This window comes from Carya illinoinensis, chromosome 11, assembly GCF_018687715.1.
Source record: "Carya illinoinensis cultivar Pawnee chromosome 11, C.illinoinensisPawnee_v1, whole genome shotgun sequence".
Lineage (NCBI taxonomy): Eukaryota > Viridiplantae > Streptophyta > Magnoliopsida > Fagales > Juglandaceae > Carya > Carya illinoinensis.
Genome location: NC_056762.1, coordinates 19,082,794 through 19,100,199, shown reverse-complemented (window position 1 = coordinate 19,100,199; position 17,406 = coordinate 19,082,794). Strand labels below are relative to the sequence as shown.

Sequence of the window (17,406 nt, the reverse complement as noted above, 5' to 3'; positions counted from 1 at the left end):
GCGATGGGGTCGGTGCGATTTTCCTAAGAATCCATTGCCCGGTTCTCGTTCCGGTCCATCCGACCGGAGATGCGGTAAAAATAAAAAAGGGGGGTGCAACACGAGGACTTCCCAGGAGGTCACCCATCCTAGTACTACTCTCGCCCAAGCACGCTTAACTGCGGAGTTCTGATGGGATCCGGTGCATTAGTGCTGGTATGATCGCACCCATCATGCTACCAGCGAAAAACTAATATAATCCTATTACGACCTAGCCGCACCCTGCCTATCCCATGCCAACCGGCGATCTGATCGATACCCATCGCTTCGCGATGGGGTCGGTGCGATTTTCCTAAGAATCCACTGCCCGGTTCTCGTTCCGGTCCATCCGACCGGAGATGCGGTAAAAATAAAAAGGGGGGGGTGCAACACGAGGACTTCCCACGAGGTCACCCATCCTAGTACTACTCTCGCCCAAGCACGCTTAACTGCGGAGTTCTGATGGGATCCGGTGCATTAGTGCTGGTATGATCGCACCCATCATGCTACCAGCGAAAAACTAATATAATCCTATTACGACCTAGCCGCACCCTGCCTATCCCATGCCAACTGGCGATCTGATTGATAGCGATGGGGTCGGTGCGATTTTCCTAAGAATCCATTGCCCGGTTGTCGTTCCGGTCCATCCGACCGGAGATGCGGTAAAAATAAAAAGGGGGGGTGCAACACGAGGACTTCCCAGGAGGTCACCCATCCTAGTACTACTCTCGCCCAAGCACGCTTAACTGCGGGGTTCTGATGGGATCCGGTGCATTAGTGCTGGTATGATCGCACCCATCATGCTACCAGCGAAAAACTAATATAATCCTATTACGACCTAGCCGCACCCTGCCTATCCCATGCCAACCGGCGATCTGATCGATACCCATTGCTACGCGATGGGGTCGGTGCGATTTTCCTAAGAATCCATTGCCCGGTACTCGTTCCGGTCCATCCGACCGGAGATGCGGTAAAAATAAAAAAGGGGGGTGCAACACGAGGACTTCCCAGGAGGTCACCCATCCTAGTACTACTCTCGCCCAAGCACGCTTAACTGCGGAGTTCTGATGGGATCCGGTGCATTAGTGCTGGTATGATCGCACCCATCATGCTACCAGCGAAAAACTAATATAATCCTATTACGACCTAGCCGCACCCTGCCTATCCCATGCCAACCGGCGATCTGATTGATAGCGAGGGGGTCGGTGCGATTTTCCTAAGAATCCATTGCCCGGTTGTCGTTCCGGTCCATCCGGCCGGAGATGCGGTAAAAATAAAATGGGGGGGTGCAACACGAGGACTTCCCAGGAGGTCACCCATCCTAGTACTACTCTCGCCCAAGCACGCTTAACTGCGGAGTTCTGATGGGATCCGGTGCATTAGTGCTGGTATGATCGCACCCATCATGCTACCAGCGAAAAACTAATATAATCCTATTACGACCTAGCCGCACCCTGCCTATCCCATGCCAACCGGCGATCTGATCGATACCCATTGCTACGCGATGGGGTCGGTGCGATTTTCCTAAGAATCCATTGCCCGGTTCTCGTTCCGGTCCATCCGACCGGAGATGCGGTAAAAATAAAAAAGGGGGGTGCAACACGAGGACTTCCCAGGAGGTCACCCATCCTAGTACTACTCTCGCCCAGGCACGCTTAACTGCGGAGTTCTGATGGGATCCGGTCCATTAGTGCTGGTATGATCGCACCCATCATGCTATCTGCGAAAAACTAATATAATCCTATTACGACCTAGCCGCACCCTGCCTATCCCATGCCAACCGGCGATCTGATCGATACCCATCGCTACGCGATGGGGTCGGTGCGATTTTCCTAAGAATCCGTTGCCCGGTTCTCGTTCCGGTCCATCCGGCCGGAGATGCGGTAAAAATAAAAAAGGGGGGTGCAACACGAGGACTTCCCAGGAGGTCACCCATCCTAGTACTACTCTCGCCCAAGCACGCTTAACTGCGGAGTTCTGATGGGATCCGGTGCATTAGTGCTGGTATGATCGCACCCATCATGCTACCAACGAAAAACTAATATAATCCTATTACGACCTAGCCGCACCCTGCCTATCCCATGCCAACCGGCGATCTGATCGATACCCATTGCTACGCGATGGGGTCGGTGCGATTTTCCTAAGAATCCATTGCCCGGTTCTCGTTCCGGTCCATCCGACCGGAGATACGGTAAAAATAAAAAGGGGGGGTGCAACACGAGGACTTCCCAGGAGGTCACCCATCCTAGTACTACTCTCGCCCAAGCACGCTTAACTGCGGAGTTCTAATGGGATCCGGTGCATTAGTGTTGGTATGATCGCACCCATCATGCTACCAGCGAAAAACTAATATAATCCTATTACGACCTAGCCGCACCCTGCCTATCCCATGCCAACCGGCGATCTGATCGATACCCATTGCTACGCGATGGGGTCGGTGCGATTTTCCTAAGAATCCATTGCCCGGTTGTCGTTCCGGTCCATCCGACCGGAGATGCGGTAAAAATAAAAAGGGGGGGTGCAACACGAGGACTTCCCAGGAGGTCACCCATCCTAGTACTACTCTCGCCCAAGCACGCTTAACTGCGGAGTTCTGATGGGATCCGGTGCATTAGTGCTGGTATGATCGCACCCATCATGCTACCAGCGAAAAACTAATATAATCCTATTACGACCTAGCCGCACCCTGCCTATCCCATGCCAACTGGCGATCTGATTGATAGCGATGGGGTCGGTGCGATTTTCCTAAGAATCCATTGCCCGGTTGTCGTTCCGGTCCATCCGACCGGAGATGCGGTAAAAATAAAAAGGGGGGGTGCAACACGAGGACTTCCCAGGAGGTCACCCATCCTAGTACTACTCTCGCCCAAGCACGCTTAACTGCGGAGTTCTGATGGGATCCGGTGCATTAGTGCTGGTATGATCGCACCCATCATGCTACCAGCGAAAAACTAATATAATCCTATTACGACCTAGCCGCACCCTGCCTATCCCATGCCAACCGGCGATCTGATCGATACCCATTGCTACGCGATGGGGTCGGTTCGATTTTCCTAAGAATCCATTGCCCGGTTCTCGTTCCGGTCCATCCGACCGGAGATGCGGTAAAAATAAAAAGGGGGGGTGCAACACGAGGACTTCCCAGGAGGTCACCCATCCTAGTACTACTCTCGCCCAAGCACGCTTAACTGCGGAGTTCTGATGGGATCCGGTGCATTAGTGCTGGTATGATCGCACCCATCATGCTACCAGCGAAAAACTAATATAATCCTATTACGACCTAGCCGCACCCTGCCTATCCCATGCCAACCGGCGATCTGATCGATACCCATTGCTACGCGATGGGGTCGGTGCGATTTTCCTAAGAATCCATTGCCCGGTTCTCGTTCCGGTCCATCCGACCGGAGATACGGTAAAAATAAAAAGGGGGGGTGCAACACGAGGACTTCCCAGGAGGTCACCCATCCTAGTACTACTCTCGCCCAAGCACGCTTAACTGCGGAGTTCTAATGGGATCCGGTGCATTAGTGTTGGTATGATCGCACCCATCATGCTACCAGCGAAAAACTAATATAATCCTATTACGACCTAGCCGCACCCTGCCTATCCCATGCCAACTGGCGATCTGATCGATACCCATCGCTACGCGATGGGGTCGGTGCGATTTTCCTAAGAATCCATTGCCCGGTTGTCGTTCCGGTCCATCCGACCGGAGATGCGGTAAAAATAAAAAGGGGGGGTGCAACACGAGGACTTCCCAGGAGGTCACCCATCCTAGTACTACTCTCGCCCAAGCACGCTTAACTGCGGAGTTCTGATGGGATCCGGTGCATTAGTGCTGGTATGATCGCACCCATCATGCTACCAGCGAAAAACTAATATAATCCTATTACGACCTAGCCGCACCCTGCCTATCCCATGCCAACCGGCGATCTGATTGATAGCGATGGGGTCGGTGCGATTTTCCTAAGAATCCATTGCCCGGTTGTCGTTCCGGTCCATCCGACCGGAGATGCGGTAAAAATAAAAAGGGGGGGTGCAACACGAGGACTTCCCAGGAGGTCACCCATCCTAGTACAACTCTCGCCCAAGCACGCTTAACTGCGGAGTTCTGATGGGATCCGGTGCATTAGTGCTGGTATGATCGCACCCATCAAGCTACCAGCGAAAAACTAATATAATCCTATTACGACCTAGCCGCACCCTGCCTATCCCATGCCAACCGGCGATCTGATCGATACCCATTGCTACGCGATGGGGTCGGTTCGATTTTCCTAAGAATCCATTGCCCGGTTCTCGTTCCGGTCCATCCGACCGGAGATGCGGTAAAAATAAAAAGGGGGGGTGCAACACGAGGACTTCCCAGGAGGTCACCCATCCTAGTACTACTCTCGCCCAAGCACGCTTAACTGCGGAGTTCTGATGGGATCCGGTGCATTAGTGCTGGTATGATCGCACCCATCATGCTACCAGCGAAAAACTAATATAATCCTATTACGACCTAGCCGCACCCTGCCTATCCCATGCCAACCGGCGATCTGATCGATACCCATTGCTACGCGATGGGGTCGGTGCGATTTTCCTAAGAATCCATTGCCCGGTTCTCGTTCCGGTCCATCCGACCGGAGATGCGGTAAAAATAAAAAGGGGGGGTGCAACACGAGGACTTCCCAGGAGGTCACCCATCCTAGTACTACTCTCGCCCAAGCACGCTTAACTGCGGAGTTCTGATGGGATCCGGTGCATTAGTGCTGGTATGATCGCACCCATCATGCTACCAGCGAAAAACTAATATAATCCTATTACGACCTAGCCGCACCCTGCCTATCCCATGCCAACCGGCGATCTGATCGATACCCATTGCTACGCGATGGGGTCGGTCCGATTTTCCTAAGAATCCACTGCCCGGTTCTCGTTCCGGTCCATCCGACCGGAGATGCGGTAAAAATAAAAAGGGGGGGTGCAACACGAGGACTTCCCAGGAGGTCACCCATCCTAGTACTACCCTCGCCCAAGCACGCTTAACTGCGGAGTTCTGATGGGATCCGGTGCATTAGTGCTGGTATGATCGCACCCATCATGCTACCAGCGAAAAACTAATATAATCCTATTACGACCTAGCCGCACCCTGCCTATCCCATGCCAACCGGCGATCTGATCGATACCCATTGCTACGCGATGGGGTCGGTTCGATTTTCCTAAGAATCCATTGCCCGGTTCTCGTTCCGGTCCATCCGACCGGAGATACGGTAAAAATAAAAAGGGGGGGTGCAACACGAGGACTTCCCAGGAGGTCACCCATCCTAGTACTACTCTCGCCCAAGCACGCTTAACTGCGGAGTTCTAATGGGATCCGGTGCATTAGTGTTGGTATGATCGCACCCATCATGCTACCAGCGAAAAACTAATATAATCCTATTACGACCTAGCCGCACCCTGCCTATCCCATGCCAACTGGCGATCTGATCGATACCCATTGCTACGCGATGGGGTCGGTGCGATTTTCCTAAGAATCCATTGCCCGGTTGTCGTTCCGGTCCATCCGACCGGAGATGCGGTAAAAATAAAAAGGGGGGGTGCAACACGAGGACTTCCCAGGAGGTCACCCATCCTAGTACAACTCTCGCCCAAGCACGCTTAACTGCGGAGTTCTGATGGGATCCGGTGCATTAGTGCTGGTATGATCGCACCCATCATGCTACCAGCGAAAAACTAATATAATCCTATTACGACCTAGCCGCACCCTGCCTATCCCATGCCAACTGGCGATCTGATTGATAGCGATGGGGTCGGTGCGATTTTCCTAAGAATCCATTGCCCGGTTGTCGTTCCGGTCCATCCGACCGGAGATGCGGTAAAAATAAAAAGGGGGGGTGCAACACGAGGACTTCCCAGGAGGTCACCCATCCTAGTACTACTCTCGCCCAAGCACGCTTAACTGCGGGGTTCTGATGGGATCCGGTGCATTAGTGCTGGTATGATCGCACCCATCATGCTACCAGCGAAAAACTAATATAATCCTATTACGACCTAGCCGCACCCTGCCTATCCCATGCCAACTGGCGATCTGATTGATAGCGAGGGGGTCGGTGCGATTTTCCTAAGAATCCATTGCCCGGTTGTCGTTCCGGTCCATCCGGCCGGAGATGCGGTAAAAATAAAATGGGGGGGTGCAACACGAGGACTTCCCAGGAGGTCACCCATCCTAGTACTACTCTCGCCCAAGCACGCTTAACTGCGGAGTTCTGATGGGATCCGGTGCATTAGTGCTGGTATGATCGCACCCATCATGCTACCAGCGAAAAACTAATATAATCCTATTACGACCTAGCCGCACCCTGCCTATCCCATGCCAACCGGCGATCTGATCGATACCCATTGCTACGCGATGGGGTCGGTGCGATTTTCCTAAGAATCCATTGCCCGGTTCTCGTTCCGGTCCATCCGACCGGAGATGCGGTAAAAATAAAAAAGGGGGGTGCAACACGAGGACTTCCCAGGAGGTCACCCATCCTAGTACTACTCTCGCCCAGGCACGCTTAACTGCGGAGTTCTGATGGGATCCGGTCCATTAGTGCTGGTATGATCGCACCCATCATGCTATCTGCGAAAAACTAATATAATCCTATTACGACCTAGCCGCACCCTGCCTATCCCATGCCAACCGGCGATCTGATCGATACCCATCGCTACGCGATGGGGTCGGTGCGATTTTCCTAAGAATCCGTTGCCCGGTTCTCGTTCCGGTCCATCCGGCCGGAGATGCGGTAAAAATAAAAAAGGGGGGTGCAACACGAGGACTTCCCAGGAGGTCACCCATCCTAGTACTACTCTCGCCCAAGCACGCTTAACTGCGGAGTTCTGATGGGATCCGGTGCATTAGTGCTGGTATGATCGCACCCATCATGCTACCAACGAAAAACTAATATAATCCTATTACGACCTAGCCGCACCCTGCCTATCCCATGCCAACCGGCGATCTGATCGATACCCATTGCTACGCGATGGGGTCGGTGCGATTTTCCTAAGAATCCATTGCCCGGTTCTCGTTCCGGTCCATCCGACCGGAGATACGGTAAAAATAAAAAGGGGGGGTGCAACACGAGGACTTCCCAGGAGGTCACCCATCCTAGTACTACTCTCGCCCAAGCACGCTTAACTGCGGAGTTCTAATGGGATCCGGTGCATTAGTGTTGGTATGATCGCACCCATCATGCTACCAGCGAAAAACTAATATAATCCTATTACGACCTAGCCGCACCCTGCCTATCCCATGCCAACCGGCGATCTGATCGATACCCATTGCTACGCGATGGGGTCGGTGCGATTTTCCTAAGAATCCATTGCCCGGTTGTCGTTCCGGTCCATCCGACCGGAGATGCGGTAAAAATAAAAAGGGGGGGGTGCAACACGAGGACTTCCCAGGAGGTCACCCATCCTAGTACTACTCTCGCCCAAGCACGCTTAACTGCGGAGTTCTGATGGGATCCGGTGCATTAGTGCTGGTATGATCGCACCCATCATGCTACCAGCGAAAAACTAATATAATCCTATTACGACCTAGCCGCACCCTGCCTATCCCATGCCAACTGGCGATCTGATTGATAGCGATGGGGTCGGTGCGATTTTCCTAAGAATCCATTGCCCGGTTGTCGTTCCGGTCCATCCGACCGGAGATGCGGTAAAAATAAAAAGGGGGGGTGCAACACGAGGACTTCCCAGGAGGTCACCCATCCTAGTACTACTCTCGCCCAAGCACGCTTAACTGCGGAGTTCTGATGGGATCCGGTGCATTAGTGCTGGTATGATCGCACCCATCATGCTACCAGCGAAAAACTAATATAATCCTATTACGACCTAGCCGCACCCTGCCTATCCCATGCCAACCGGCGATCTGATCGATACCCATTGCTACGCGATGGGGTCGGTTCGATTTTCCTAAGAATCCATTGCCCGGTTCTCGTTCCGGTCCATCCGACCGGAGATGCGGTAAAAATAAAAAGGGGGGGTGCAACACGAGGACTTCCCAGGAGGTCACCCATCCTAGTACTACTCTCGCCCAAGCACGCTTAACTGCGGAGTTCTGATGGGATCCGGTGCATTAGTGCTGGTATGATCGCACCCATCATGCTACCAGCGAAAAACTAATATAATCCTATTACGACCTAGCCGCACCCTGCCTATCCCATGCCAACCGGCGATCTGATCGATACCCATTGCTACGCGATGGGGTCGGTGCGATTTTCCTAAGAATCCATTGCCCGGTTCTCGTTCCGGTCCATCCGACCGGAGATACGGTAAAAATAAAAAGGGGGGGTGCAACACGAGGACTTCCCAGGAGGTCACCCATCCTAGTACTACTCTCGCCCAAGCACGCTTAACTGCGGAGTTCTAATGGGATCCGGTGCATTAGTGTTGGTATGATCGCACCCATCATGCTACCAGCGAAAAACTAATATAATCCTATTACGACCTAGCCGCACCCTGCCTATCCCATGCCAACTGGCGATCTGATTGATAGCGAGGGGGTCGGTGCGATTTTCCTAAGAATCCATTGCCCGGTTGTCGTTCCGGTCCATCCGGCCGGAGATGCGGTAAAAATAAAATGGGGGGGTGCAACACGAGGACTTCCCAGGAGGTCACCCATCCTAGTACTACTCTCGCCCAAGCACGCTTAACTGCGGAGTTCTGATGGGATCCGGTGCATTAGTGCTGGTATGATCGCACCCATCATGCTACCAGCGAAAAACTAATATAATCCTATTACGACCTAGCCGCACCCTGCCTATCCCATGCCAACCGGCGATCTGATCGATACCCATTGCTACGCGATGGGGTCGGTGCGATTTTCCTAAGAATCCATTGCCCGGTTCTCGTTCCGGTCCATCCGACCGGAGATGCGGTAAAAATAAAAAAGGGGGGTGCAACACGAGGACTTCCCAGGAGGTCACCCATCCTAGTACTACTCTCGCCCAGGCACGCTTAACTGCGGAGTTCTGATGGGATCCGATCCATTAGTGCTGGTATGATCGCACCCATCATGCTATCTGCGAAAAACTAATATAATCCTATTACGACCTAGCCGCACCCTGCCTATCCCATGCCAACCGGCGATCTGATCGATACCCATCGCTACGCGATGGGGTCGGTGCGATTTTCCTAAGAATCCGTTGCCCGGTTCTCGTTCCGGTCCATCCGGCCGGAGATGCGGTAAAAATAAAAAAGGGGGGTGCAACACGAGGACTTCCCAGGAGGTCACCCATCCTAGTACTACTCTCGCCCAAGCACGCTTAACTGCGGAGTTCTGATGGGATCCGGTGCATTAGTGCTGGTATGATCGCACCCATCATGCTACCAACGAAAAACTAATATAATCCTATTACGACCTAGCCGCACCCTGCCTATCCCATGCCAACCGGCGATCTGATCGATACCCATTGCTACGCGATGGGGTCGGTGCGATTTTCCTAAGAATCCATTGCCCGGTTCTCGTTCCGGTCCATCCGACCGGAGATACGGTAAAAATAAAAAGGGGGGGTGCAACACGAGGACTTCCCAGGAGGTCACCCATCCTAGTACTACTCTCGCCCAAGCACGCTTAACTGCGGAGTTCTAATGGGATCCGGTGCATTAGTGTTGGTATGATCGCACCCATCATGCTACCAGCGAAAAACTAATATAATCCTATTACGACCTAGCCGCACCCTGCCTATCCCATGCCAACCGGCGATCTGATCGATACCCATTGCTACGCGATGGGGTCGGTGCGATTTTCCTAAGAATCCATTGCCCGGTTGTCGTTCCGGTCCATCCGACCGGAGATGCGGTAAAAATAAAAAGGGGGGGTGCAACACGAGGACTTCCCAGGAGGTCACCCATCCTAGTACTACTCTCGCCCAAGCACGCTTAACTGCGGAGTTCTGATGGGATCCGGTGCATTAGTGCTGGTATGATCGCACCCATCATGCTACCAGCGAAAAACTAATATAATCCTATTACGACCTAGCCGCACCCTGCCTATCCCATGCCAACTGGCGATCTGATTGATAGCGATGGGGTCGGTGCGATTTTCCTAAGAATCCATTGCCCGGTTGTCGTTCCGGTCCATCCGACCGGAGATGCGGTAAAAATAAAAAGGGGGGGTGCAACACGAGGACTTCCCAGGAGGTCACCCATCCTAGTACTACTCTCGCCCAAGCACGCTTAACTGCGGAGTTCTGATGGGATCCGGTGCATTAGTGCTGGTATGATCGCACCCATCATGCTACCAGCGAAAAACTAATATAATCCTATTACGACCTAGCCGCACCCTGCCTATCCCATGCCAACCGGCGATCTGATCGATACCCATTGCTACGCGATGGGGTCGGTTCGATTTTCCTAAGAATCCATTGCCCGGTTCTCGTTCCGGTCCATCCGACCGGAGATGCGGTAAAAATAAAAAGGGGGGGTGCAACACGAGGACTTCCCAGGAGGTCACCCATCCTAGTACTACTCTCGCCCAAGCACGCTTAACTGCGGAGTTCTGATGGGATCCGGTGCATTAGTGCTGGTATGATCGCACCCATCATGCTACCAGCGAAAAACTAATATAATCCTATTACGACCTAGCCGCACCCTGCCTATCCCATGCCAACCGGCGATCTGATCGATACCCATTGCTACGCGATGGGGTCGGTGCGATTTTCCTAAGAATCCATTGCCCGGTTCTCGTTCCGGTCCATCCGACCGGAGATACGGTAAAAATAAAAAGGGGGGGTGCAACACGAGGACTTCCCAGGAGGTCACCCATCCTAGTACTACTCTCGCCCAAGCACGCTTAACTGCGGAGTTCTAATGGGATCCGGTGCATTAGTGTTGGTATGATCGCACCCATCATGCTACCAGCGAAAAACTAATATAATCCTATTACGACCTAGCCGCACCCTGCCTATCCCATGCCAACTGGCGATCTGATCGATACCCATTGCTACGCGATGGGGTCGGTGCGATTTTCCTAAGAATCCATTGCCCGGTTGTCGTTCCGGTCCATCCGACCGGAGATGCGGTAAAAATAAAAAGGGGGGGTGCAACACGAGGACTTCCCAGGAGGTCACCCATCCTAGTACTACTCTCGCCCAAGCACGCTTAACTGCGGAGTTCTGATGGGATCCGGTGCATTAGTGCTGGTATGATCGCACCCATCATGCTACCAGCGAAAAACTAATATAATCCTATTACGACCTAGCCGCACCCTGCCTATCCCATGCCAACTGGCGATCTGATTGATAGCGATGGGGTCGGTGCGATTTTCCTAAGAATCCATTGCCCGGTTGTCGTTCCGGTCCATCCGACCGGAGATGCGGTAAAAATAAAAAGGGGGGGTGCAACACGAGGACTTCCCAGGAGGTCACCCATCCTAGTACAACTCTCGCCCAAGCACGCTTAACTGCGGAGTTCTGATGGGATCCGGTGCATTAGTGCTGGTATGATCGCACCCATCAAGCTACCAGCGAAAAACTAATATAATCCTATTACGACCTAGCCGCACCCTGCCTATCCCATGCCAACCGGCGATCTGATCGATACCCATTGCTACGCGATGGGGTCGGTTCGATTTTCCTAAGAATCCATTGCCCGGTTCTCGTTCCGGTCCATCCGACCGGAGATGCGGTAAAAATAAAAAGGGGGGGTGCAACACGAGGACTTCCCAGGAGGTCACCCATCCTAGTACTACTCTCGCCCAAGCACGCTTAACTGCGGAGTTCTGATGGGATCCGGTGCATTAGTGCTGGTATGATCGCACCCATCATGCTACCAGCGAAAAACTAATATAATCCTATTACGACCTAGCCGCACCCTGCCTATCCCATGCCAACCGGCGATCTGATCGATACCCATTGCTACGCGATGGGGTCGGTGCGATTTTCCTAAGAATCCATTGCCCGGTTCTCGTTCCGGTCCATCCGACCGGAGATGCGGTAAAAATAAAAAGGGGGGGTGCAACACGAGGACTTCCCAGGAGGTCACCCATCCTAGTACTACTCTCGCCCAAGCACGCTTAACTGCGGAGTTCTGATGGGATCCGGTGCATTAGTGCTGGTATGATCGCACCCATCATGCTACCAGCGAAAAACTAATATAATCCTATTACGACCTAGCCGCACCCTGCCTATCCCATGCCAACCGGCGATCTGATCGATACCCATCGCTACGCGATGGGGTCGGTGCGATTTTCCTAAGAATCCATTGCCCGGTTGTCGTTCCGGTCCATCCGACCGGAGATGCGGTAAAAATAAAAAGGGGGGGTGCAACACGAGGACTTCCCAGGAGGTCACCCATCCTAGTACTACTCTCGCCCAAGCACGCTTAACTGCGGAGTTCTGATGGGATCCGGTGCATTAGTGCTGGTATGATCGCACCCATCATGCTACCAGCGAAAAACTAATATAATCCTATTACGACCTAGCCGCACCCTGCCTATCCCATGCCAACTGGCGATCTGATTGATAGCGATGGGGTCGGTGCGATTTTCCTAAGAATCCATTGCCCGGTTGTCGTTCCGGTCCATCCGACCGGAGATGCGGTAAAAATAAAAAGGGGGGGTGCAACACGAGGACTTCCCAGGAGGTCACCCATCCTAGTACTACTCTCGCCCAAGCACGCTTAACTGCGGAGTTCTGATGGGATCCGGTGCATTAGTGCTGGTATGATCGCACCCATCATGCTACCAACGAAAAACTAATATAATCCTATTACGACCTAGCCGCACCCTGCCTATCCCATGCCAACCGGCGATCTGATCGATACCCATTGCTACGCGATGGGGTCGGTGCGATTTTCCTAAGAATCCATTGCCCGGTTCTCGTTCCGGTCCATCCGACCGGAGATACGGTAAAAATAAAAAGGGGGGGTGCAACACGAGGACTTCCCAGGAGGTCACCCATCCTAGTACTACTCTCGCCCAAGCACGCTTAACTGCGGAGTTCTAATGGGATCCGGTGCATTAGTGTTGGTATGATCGCACCCATCATGCTACCAGCGAAAAACTAATATAATCCTATTACGACCTAGCCGCACCCTGCCTATCCCATGCCAACCGGCGATCTGATCGATACCCATTGCTACGCGATGGGGTCGGTGCGATTTTCCTAAGAATCCATTGCCCGGTTGTCGTTCCGGTCCATCCGACCGGAGATGCGGTAAAAATAAAAAGGGGGGGTGCAACACGAGGACTTCCCAGGAGGTCACCCATCCTAGTACTACTCTCGCCCAAGCACGCTTAACTGCGGAGTTCTGATGGGATCCGGTGCATTAGTGCTGGTATGATCGCACCCATCATGCTACCAGCGAAAAACTAATATAATCCTATTACGACCTAGCCGCACCCTGCCTATCCCATGCCAACTGGCGATCTGATTGATAGCGATGGGGTCGGTGCGATTTTCCTAAGAATCCATTGCCCGGTTGTCGTTCCGGTCCATCCGACCGGAGATGCGGTAAAAATAAAAAGGGGGGGTGCAACACGAGGACTTCCCAGGAGGTCACCCATCCTAGTACTACTCTCGCCCAAGCACGCTTAACTGCGGAGTTCTGATGGGATCCGGTGCATTAGTGCTGGTATGATCGCACCCATCATGCTACCAGCGAAAAACTAATATAATCCTATTACGACCTAGCCGCACCCTGCCTATCCCATGCCAACCGGCGATCTGATCGATACCCATTGCTACGCGATGGGGTCGGTTCGATTTTCCTAAGAATCCATTGCCCGGTTCTCGTTCCGGTCCATCCGACCGGAGATGCGGTAAAAATAAAAAGGGGGGGTGCAACACGAGGACTTCCCAGGAGGTCACCCATCCTAGTACTACTCTCGCCCAAGCACGCTTAACTGCGGAGTTCTGATGGGATCCGGTGCATTAGTGCTGGTATGATCGCACCCATCATGCTACCAGCGAAAAACTAATATAATCCTATTACGACCTAGCCGCACCCTGCCTATCCCATGCCAACCGGCGATCTGATCGATACCCATTGCTACGCGATGGGGTCGGTGCGATTTTCCTAAGAATCCATTGCCCGGTTCTCGTTCCGGTCCATCCGACCGGAGATACGGTAAAAATAAAAAGGGGGGGTGCAACACGAGGACTTCCCAGGAGGTCACCCATCCTAGTACTACTCTCGCCCAAGCACGCTTAACTGCGGAGTTCTAATGGGATCCGGTGCATTAGTGTTGGTATGATCGCACCCATCATGCTACCAGCGAAAAACTAATATAATCCTATTACGACCTAGCCGCACCCTGCCTATCCCATGCCAACTGGCGATCTGATCGATACCCATTGCTACGCGATGGGGTCGGTGCGATTTTCCTAAGAATCCATTGCCCGGTTGTCGTTCCGGTCCATCCGACCGGAGATGCGGTAAAAATAAAAAGGGGGGGTGCAACACGAGGACTTCCCAGGAGGTCACCCATCCTAGTACTACTCTCGCCCAAGCACGCTTAACTGCGGAGTTCTGATGGGATCCGGTGCATTAGTGCTGGTATGATCGCACCCATCATGCTACCAGCGAAAAACTAATATAATCCTATTACGACCTAGCCGCACCCTGCCTATCCCATGCCAACTGGCGATCTGATTGATAGCGATGGGGTCGGTGCGATTTTCCTAAGAATCCATTGCCCGGTTGTCGTTCCGGTCCATCCGACCGGAGATGCGGTAAAAATAAAAAGGGGGGGTGCAACACGAGGACTTCCCAGGAGGTCACCCATCCTAGTACAACTCTCGCCCAAGCACGCTTAACTGCGGAGTTCTGATGGGATCCGGTGCATTAGTGCTGGTATGATCGCACCCATCAAGCTACCAGCGAAAAACTAATATAATCCTATTACGACCTAGCCGCACCCTGCCTATCCCATGCCAACCGGCGATCTGATCGATACCCATTGCTACGCGATGGGGTCGGTTCGATTTTCCTAAGAATCCATTGCCCGGTTCTCGTTCCGGTCCATCCGACCGGAGATGCGGTAAAAATAAAAAGGGGGGGTGCAACACGAGGACTTCCCAGGAGGTCACCCATCCTAGTACTACTCTCGCCCAAGCACGCTTAACTGCGGAGTTCTGATGGGATCCGGTGCATTAGTGCTGGTATGATCGCACCCATCATGCTACCAGCGAAAAACTAATATAATCCTATTACGACCTAGCCGCACCCTGCCTATCCCATGCCAACCGGCGATCTGATCGATACCCATTGCTACGCGATGGGGTCGGTGCGATTTTCCTAAGAATCCATTGCCCGGTTCTCGTTCCGGTCCATCCGACCGGAGATGCGGTAAAAATAAAAAGGGGGGGTGCAACACGAGGACTTCCCAGGAGGTCACCCATCCTAGTACTACTCTCGCCCAAGCACGCTTAACTGCGGAGTTCTGATGGGATCCGGTGCATTAGTGCTGGTATGATCGCACCCATCATGCTACCAGCGAAAAACTAATATAATCCTATTACGACCTAGCCGCACCCTGCCTATCCCATGCCAACCGGCGATCTGATCGATACCCATCGCTACGCGATGGGGTCGGTGCGATTTTCCTAAGAATCCATTGCCCGGTTGTCGTTCCGGTCCATCCGACCGGAGATGCGGTAAAAATAAAAAGGGGGGGTGCAACACGAGGACTTCCCAGGAGGTCACCCATCCTAGTACTACTCTCGCCCAAGCACGCTTAACTGCGGAGTTCTGATGGGATCCGGTGCATTAGTGCTGGTATGATCGCACCCATCATGCTACCAGCGAAAAACTAATATAATCCTATTACGACCTAGCCGCACCCTGCCTATCCCATGCCAACTGGCGATCTGATTGATAGCGATGGGGTCGGTGCGATTTTCCTAAGAATCCATTGCCCGGTTGTCGTTCCGGTCCATCCGACCGGAGATGCGGTAAAAATAAAAAGGGGGGGTGCAACACGAGGACTTCCCAGGAGGTCACCCATCCTAGTACTACTCTCGCCCAAGCACGCTTAACTGCGGAGTTCTGATGGGATCCGGTGCATTAGTGCTGGTATGATCGCACCCATCATGCTACCAGCGAAAAACTAATATAATCCTATTACGACCTAGCCGCACCCTGCCTATCCCATGCCAACCGGCGATCTGATCGATACCCATTGCTACGCGATGGGGTCGGTTCGATTTTCCTAAGAATCCATTGCCCGGTTCTCGTTCCGGTCCATCCGACCGGAGATGCGGTAAAAATAAAAAGGGGGGGTGCAACACGAGGACTTCCCAGGAGGTCACCCATCCTAGTACTACTCTCGCCCAAGCACGCTTAACTGCGGAGTTCTGATGGGATCCGGTGCATTAGTGCTGGTATGATCGCACCCATCATGCTACCAGCGAAAAACTAATATAATCCTATTACGACCTAGCCGCACCCTGCCTATCCCATGCCAACCGGCGATCTGATCGATACCCATTGCTACGCGATGGGGTCGGTGCGATTTTCCTAAGAATCCATTGCCCGGTTCTCGTTCCGGTTCATCCGACCGGAGATACGGTAAAAATAAAAAGGGGGGGTGCAACACGAGGACTTCCCAGGAGGTCACCCATCCTAGTACTACTCTCGCCCAAGCACGCTTAACTGCGGAGTTCTGATGGGATCCGGTGCATTAGTGCTGGTATGATCGCACCCATCAAGCTACCAGCGAAAAACTAATATAATCCTATTACGACCTAGCCGCACCCTGCCTATCCCATGCCAACCGGCGATCTGATCGATACCCATCGCTACGCGATGGGGTCGGTTCGATTTTCCTAAGAATCCATTGCCCGGTTCTCGTTCCGGTCCATCCGACCGGAGATGCGGTAAAAATAAAAAGGGGGGGTGCAACACGAGGACTTCCCAGGAGGTCACCCATCCTAGTACTACTCTCGCCCAAGCACGCTTAACTGCGGAGTTCTGATGGGATCCGGTGCATTAGTGCTGGTATGATCGCACCCATCATGCTACCAGCGAAAAACTAATATAATCCTATTACGACCTAGCCGCACCCTGCCTATCCCATGCCAACCGGCGATCTGATCAATACCCATTGCTACGCGATGGGGTCGGTGCGATTTTCCTAAGAATCCATTGCCCGGTTCTCGTTCCGGTCCATCCGACCGGAGATGCGGTAAAAATAAAAAGGGGGGGTGCAACACGAGGACTTCCCAGGAGGTCACCCATCCTAGTACTACTCTCGCCCAAGCACGCTTAACTGCGGAGTTCTGATGGGATCCGGTGCATTAGTGCTGGTATGATCGCACCCATCATGCTACCAGCGAAAAACTAATATAATCCTATTACGACCTAGCCGCACCCTGCCTATCCCATGCCAACCGGCGATCTGATCGATACCCATTGCTACGC

At 52.9% G+C, this 17,406-nt stretch overlaps 57 non-coding genes across 57 annotated transcripts; all 57 read right to left on the bottom strand.

The window, feature by feature from the left end:
* Positions 1-90: 90 nt before the first annotated feature.
* LOC122285209 lies at positions 91-209 on the bottom strand. The gene has a single exon (XR_006232548.1). It is a non-coding gene; the product is annotated as a 5S ribosomal RNA (ribosomal RNA).
* A 190-nt stretch (positions 210-399) lies between these two features.
* On the bottom strand, positions 400-518 carry LOC122287100. The gene has a single exon (XR_006234407.1). It is a non-coding gene; the product is annotated as a 5S ribosomal RNA (ribosomal RNA).
* A 178-nt stretch (positions 519-696) lies between these two features.
* Positions 697-815, bottom strand: LOC122288270. Its single transcript, XR_006235539.1, has one exon. It is a non-coding gene; the product is annotated as a 5S ribosomal RNA (ribosomal RNA).
* A 189-nt stretch (positions 816-1,004) lies between these two features.
* On the bottom strand, positions 1,005-1,123 carry LOC122285208. The gene has a single exon (XR_006232547.1). It is a non-coding gene; the product is annotated as a 5S ribosomal RNA (ribosomal RNA).
* Positions 1,124-1,301: 178 nt separating this feature from the next.
* Positions 1,302-1,420, bottom strand: LOC122285206. Its single transcript, XR_006232545.1, has one exon. It is a non-coding gene; the product is annotated as a 5S ribosomal RNA (ribosomal RNA).
* Positions 1,421-1,609: 189 nt separating this feature from the next.
* Positions 1,610-1,728, bottom strand: LOC122288648. Its single transcript, XR_006235902.1, has one exon. It is a non-coding gene; the product is annotated as a 5S ribosomal RNA (ribosomal RNA).
* Positions 1,729-1,917: 189 nt separating this feature from the next.
* On the bottom strand, positions 1,918-2,036 carry LOC122285204. The gene has a single exon (XR_006232544.1). It is a non-coding gene; the product is annotated as a 5S ribosomal RNA (ribosomal RNA).
* A 189-nt stretch (positions 2,037-2,225) lies between these two features.
* Positions 2,226-2,344, bottom strand: LOC122288570. Its single transcript, XR_006235827.1, has one exon. It is a non-coding gene; the product is annotated as a 5S ribosomal RNA (ribosomal RNA).
* A 189-nt stretch (positions 2,345-2,533) lies between these two features.
* Positions 2,534-2,652, bottom strand: LOC122285203. Its single transcript, XR_006232543.1, has one exon. It is a non-coding gene; the product is annotated as a 5S ribosomal RNA (ribosomal RNA).
* A 178-nt stretch (positions 2,653-2,830) lies between these two features.
* Positions 2,831-2,949, bottom strand: LOC122285202. Its single transcript, XR_006232542.1, has one exon. It is a non-coding gene; the product is annotated as a 5S ribosomal RNA (ribosomal RNA).
* A 189-nt stretch (positions 2,950-3,138) lies between these two features.
* LOC122285201 lies at positions 3,139-3,257 on the bottom strand. Its single transcript, XR_006232541.1, has one exon. It is a non-coding gene; the product is annotated as a 5S ribosomal RNA (ribosomal RNA).
* Positions 3,258-3,446: 189 nt separating this feature from the next.
* On the bottom strand, positions 3,447-3,565 carry LOC122288569. The gene has a single exon (XR_006235826.1). It is a non-coding gene; the product is annotated as a 5S ribosomal RNA (ribosomal RNA).
* A 189-nt stretch (positions 3,566-3,754) lies between these two features.
* On the bottom strand, positions 3,755-3,873 carry LOC122285200. The gene has a single exon (XR_006232540.1). It is a non-coding gene; the product is annotated as a 5S ribosomal RNA (ribosomal RNA).
* Positions 3,874-4,051: 178 nt separating this feature from the next.
* On the bottom strand, positions 4,052-4,170 carry LOC122287465. The gene has a single exon (XR_006234758.1). It is a non-coding gene; the product is annotated as a 5S ribosomal RNA (ribosomal RNA).
* A 189-nt stretch (positions 4,171-4,359) lies between these two features.
* LOC122285199 lies at positions 4,360-4,478 on the bottom strand. Its single transcript, XR_006232539.1, has one exon. It is a non-coding gene; the product is annotated as a 5S ribosomal RNA (ribosomal RNA).
* A 189-nt stretch (positions 4,479-4,667) lies between these two features.
* Positions 4,668-4,786, bottom strand: LOC122285198. The gene has a single exon (XR_006232537.1). It is a non-coding gene; the product is annotated as a 5S ribosomal RNA (ribosomal RNA).
* Positions 4,787-4,975: 189 nt separating this feature from the next.
* Positions 4,976-5,094, bottom strand: LOC122288201. The gene has a single exon (XR_006235472.1). It is a non-coding gene; the product is annotated as a 5S ribosomal RNA (ribosomal RNA).
* Positions 5,095-5,283: 189 nt separating this feature from the next.
* On the bottom strand, positions 5,284-5,402 carry LOC122288568. Its single transcript, XR_006235825.1, has one exon. It is a non-coding gene; the product is annotated as a 5S ribosomal RNA (ribosomal RNA).
* Positions 5,403-5,591: 189 nt separating this feature from the next.
* Positions 5,592-5,710, bottom strand: LOC122287464. Its single transcript, XR_006234757.1, has one exon. It is a non-coding gene; the product is annotated as a 5S ribosomal RNA (ribosomal RNA).
* Positions 5,711-5,888: 178 nt separating this feature from the next.
* Positions 5,889-6,007, bottom strand: LOC122288269. Its single transcript, XR_006235538.1, has one exon. It is a non-coding gene; the product is annotated as a 5S ribosomal RNA (ribosomal RNA).
* A 178-nt stretch (positions 6,008-6,185) lies between these two features.
* Positions 6,186-6,304, bottom strand: LOC122285197. The gene has a single exon (XR_006232536.1). It is a non-coding gene; the product is annotated as a 5S ribosomal RNA (ribosomal RNA).
* A 189-nt stretch (positions 6,305-6,493) lies between these two features.
* Positions 6,494-6,612, bottom strand: LOC122288647. The gene has a single exon (XR_006235901.1). It is a non-coding gene; the product is annotated as a 5S ribosomal RNA (ribosomal RNA).
* Positions 6,613-6,801: 189 nt separating this feature from the next.
* On the bottom strand, positions 6,802-6,920 carry LOC122285196. The gene has a single exon (XR_006232535.1). It is a non-coding gene; the product is annotated as a 5S ribosomal RNA (ribosomal RNA).
* Positions 6,921-7,109: 189 nt separating this feature from the next.
* On the bottom strand, positions 7,110-7,228 carry LOC122288567. The gene has a single exon (XR_006235824.1). It is a non-coding gene; the product is annotated as a 5S ribosomal RNA (ribosomal RNA).
* A 190-nt stretch (positions 7,229-7,418) lies between these two features.
* LOC122285194 lies at positions 7,419-7,537 on the bottom strand. The gene has a single exon (XR_006232533.1). It is a non-coding gene; the product is annotated as a 5S ribosomal RNA (ribosomal RNA).
* A 178-nt stretch (positions 7,538-7,715) lies between these two features.
* Positions 7,716-7,834, bottom strand: LOC122285193. The gene has a single exon (XR_006232531.1). It is a non-coding gene; the product is annotated as a 5S ribosomal RNA (ribosomal RNA).
* Positions 7,835-8,023: 189 nt separating this feature from the next.
* On the bottom strand, positions 8,024-8,142 carry LOC122285192. Its single transcript, XR_006232530.1, has one exon. It is a non-coding gene; the product is annotated as a 5S ribosomal RNA (ribosomal RNA).
* A 189-nt stretch (positions 8,143-8,331) lies between these two features.
* Positions 8,332-8,450, bottom strand: LOC122288566. The gene has a single exon (XR_006235823.1). It is a non-coding gene; the product is annotated as a 5S ribosomal RNA (ribosomal RNA).
* Positions 8,451-8,628: 178 nt separating this feature from the next.
* LOC122285191 lies at positions 8,629-8,747 on the bottom strand. The gene has a single exon (XR_006232529.1). It is a non-coding gene; the product is annotated as a 5S ribosomal RNA (ribosomal RNA).
* A 189-nt stretch (positions 8,748-8,936) lies between these two features.
* On the bottom strand, positions 8,937-9,055 carry LOC122283177. Its single transcript, XR_006230656.1, has one exon. It is a non-coding gene; the product is annotated as a 5S ribosomal RNA (ribosomal RNA).
* A 189-nt stretch (positions 9,056-9,244) lies between these two features.
* Positions 9,245-9,363, bottom strand: LOC122285190. The gene has a single exon (XR_006232528.1). It is a non-coding gene; the product is annotated as a 5S ribosomal RNA (ribosomal RNA).
* A 189-nt stretch (positions 9,364-9,552) lies between these two features.
* On the bottom strand, positions 9,553-9,671 carry LOC122288564. Its single transcript, XR_006235821.1, has one exon. It is a non-coding gene; the product is annotated as a 5S ribosomal RNA (ribosomal RNA).
* Positions 9,672-9,860: 189 nt separating this feature from the next.
* LOC122285189 lies at positions 9,861-9,979 on the bottom strand. The gene has a single exon (XR_006232527.1). It is a non-coding gene; the product is annotated as a 5S ribosomal RNA (ribosomal RNA).
* Positions 9,980-10,157: 178 nt separating this feature from the next.
* LOC122285188 lies at positions 10,158-10,276 on the bottom strand. The gene has a single exon (XR_006232525.1). It is a non-coding gene; the product is annotated as a 5S ribosomal RNA (ribosomal RNA).
* Positions 10,277-10,465: 189 nt separating this feature from the next.
* Positions 10,466-10,584, bottom strand: LOC122285187. Its single transcript, XR_006232524.1, has one exon. It is a non-coding gene; the product is annotated as a 5S ribosomal RNA (ribosomal RNA).
* Positions 10,585-10,773: 189 nt separating this feature from the next.
* LOC122288563 lies at positions 10,774-10,892 on the bottom strand. The gene has a single exon (XR_006235820.1). It is a non-coding gene; the product is annotated as a 5S ribosomal RNA (ribosomal RNA).
* A 189-nt stretch (positions 10,893-11,081) lies between these two features.
* Positions 11,082-11,200, bottom strand: LOC122285186. The gene has a single exon (XR_006232523.1). It is a non-coding gene; the product is annotated as a 5S ribosomal RNA (ribosomal RNA).
* Positions 11,201-11,378: 178 nt separating this feature from the next.
* Positions 11,379-11,497, bottom strand: LOC122287463. The gene has a single exon (XR_006234756.1). It is a non-coding gene; the product is annotated as a 5S ribosomal RNA (ribosomal RNA).
* Positions 11,498-11,686: 189 nt separating this feature from the next.
* Positions 11,687-11,805, bottom strand: LOC122285185. The gene has a single exon (XR_006232522.1). It is a non-coding gene; the product is annotated as a 5S ribosomal RNA (ribosomal RNA).
* A 189-nt stretch (positions 11,806-11,994) lies between these two features.
* LOC122285183 lies at positions 11,995-12,113 on the bottom strand. The gene has a single exon (XR_006232519.1). It is a non-coding gene; the product is annotated as a 5S ribosomal RNA (ribosomal RNA).
* A 189-nt stretch (positions 12,114-12,302) lies between these two features.
* On the bottom strand, positions 12,303-12,421 carry LOC122285182. Its single transcript, XR_006232518.1, has one exon. It is a non-coding gene; the product is annotated as a 5S ribosomal RNA (ribosomal RNA).
* A 178-nt stretch (positions 12,422-12,599) lies between these two features.
* On the bottom strand, positions 12,600-12,718 carry LOC122285181. Its single transcript, XR_006232517.1, has one exon. It is a non-coding gene; the product is annotated as a 5S ribosomal RNA (ribosomal RNA).
* Positions 12,719-12,907: 189 nt separating this feature from the next.
* Positions 12,908-13,026, bottom strand: LOC122288562. Its single transcript, XR_006235819.1, has one exon. It is a non-coding gene; the product is annotated as a 5S ribosomal RNA (ribosomal RNA).
* Positions 13,027-13,215: 189 nt separating this feature from the next.
* Positions 13,216-13,334, bottom strand: LOC122285180. The gene has a single exon (XR_006232516.1). It is a non-coding gene; the product is annotated as a 5S ribosomal RNA (ribosomal RNA).
* A 178-nt stretch (positions 13,335-13,512) lies between these two features.
* On the bottom strand, positions 13,513-13,631 carry LOC122285179. The gene has a single exon (XR_006232515.1). It is a non-coding gene; the product is annotated as a 5S ribosomal RNA (ribosomal RNA).
* A 189-nt stretch (positions 13,632-13,820) lies between these two features.
* On the bottom strand, positions 13,821-13,939 carry LOC122285178. Its single transcript, XR_006232513.1, has one exon. It is a non-coding gene; the product is annotated as a 5S ribosomal RNA (ribosomal RNA).
* Positions 13,940-14,128: 189 nt separating this feature from the next.
* On the bottom strand, positions 14,129-14,247 carry LOC122288561. Its single transcript, XR_006235818.1, has one exon. It is a non-coding gene; the product is annotated as a 5S ribosomal RNA (ribosomal RNA).
* A 189-nt stretch (positions 14,248-14,436) lies between these two features.
* LOC122285177 lies at positions 14,437-14,555 on the bottom strand. Its single transcript, XR_006232512.1, has one exon. It is a non-coding gene; the product is annotated as a 5S ribosomal RNA (ribosomal RNA).
* Positions 14,556-14,733: 178 nt separating this feature from the next.
* On the bottom strand, positions 14,734-14,852 carry LOC122287462. Its single transcript, XR_006234755.1, has one exon. It is a non-coding gene; the product is annotated as a 5S ribosomal RNA (ribosomal RNA).
* Positions 14,853-15,041: 189 nt separating this feature from the next.
* LOC122285176 lies at positions 15,042-15,160 on the bottom strand. Its single transcript, XR_006232511.1, has one exon. It is a non-coding gene; the product is annotated as a 5S ribosomal RNA (ribosomal RNA).
* A 189-nt stretch (positions 15,161-15,349) lies between these two features.
* Positions 15,350-15,468, bottom strand: LOC122285175. Its single transcript, XR_006232510.1, has one exon. It is a non-coding gene; the product is annotated as a 5S ribosomal RNA (ribosomal RNA).
* A 189-nt stretch (positions 15,469-15,657) lies between these two features.
* LOC122285174 lies at positions 15,658-15,776 on the bottom strand. The gene has a single exon (XR_006232509.1). It is a non-coding gene; the product is annotated as a 5S ribosomal RNA (ribosomal RNA).
* A 178-nt stretch (positions 15,777-15,954) lies between these two features.
* Positions 15,955-16,073, bottom strand: LOC122285172. The gene has a single exon (XR_006232506.1). It is a non-coding gene; the product is annotated as a 5S ribosomal RNA (ribosomal RNA).
* Positions 16,074-16,262: 189 nt separating this feature from the next.
* LOC122285171 lies at positions 16,263-16,381 on the bottom strand. Its single transcript, XR_006232505.1, has one exon. It is a non-coding gene; the product is annotated as a 5S ribosomal RNA (ribosomal RNA).
* Positions 16,382-16,570: 189 nt separating this feature from the next.
* On the bottom strand, positions 16,571-16,689 carry LOC122285170. Its single transcript, XR_006232504.1, has one exon. It is a non-coding gene; the product is annotated as a 5S ribosomal RNA (ribosomal RNA).
* A 189-nt stretch (positions 16,690-16,878) lies between these two features.
* LOC122285169 lies at positions 16,879-16,997 on the bottom strand. The gene has a single exon (XR_006232503.1). It is a non-coding gene; the product is annotated as a 5S ribosomal RNA (ribosomal RNA).
* A 189-nt stretch (positions 16,998-17,186) lies between these two features.
* Positions 17,187-17,305, bottom strand: LOC122285168. Its single transcript, XR_006232501.1, has one exon. It is a non-coding gene; the product is annotated as a 5S ribosomal RNA (ribosomal RNA).
* Between the last annotated feature and the right edge of the window lie 101 nt (positions 17,306-17,406).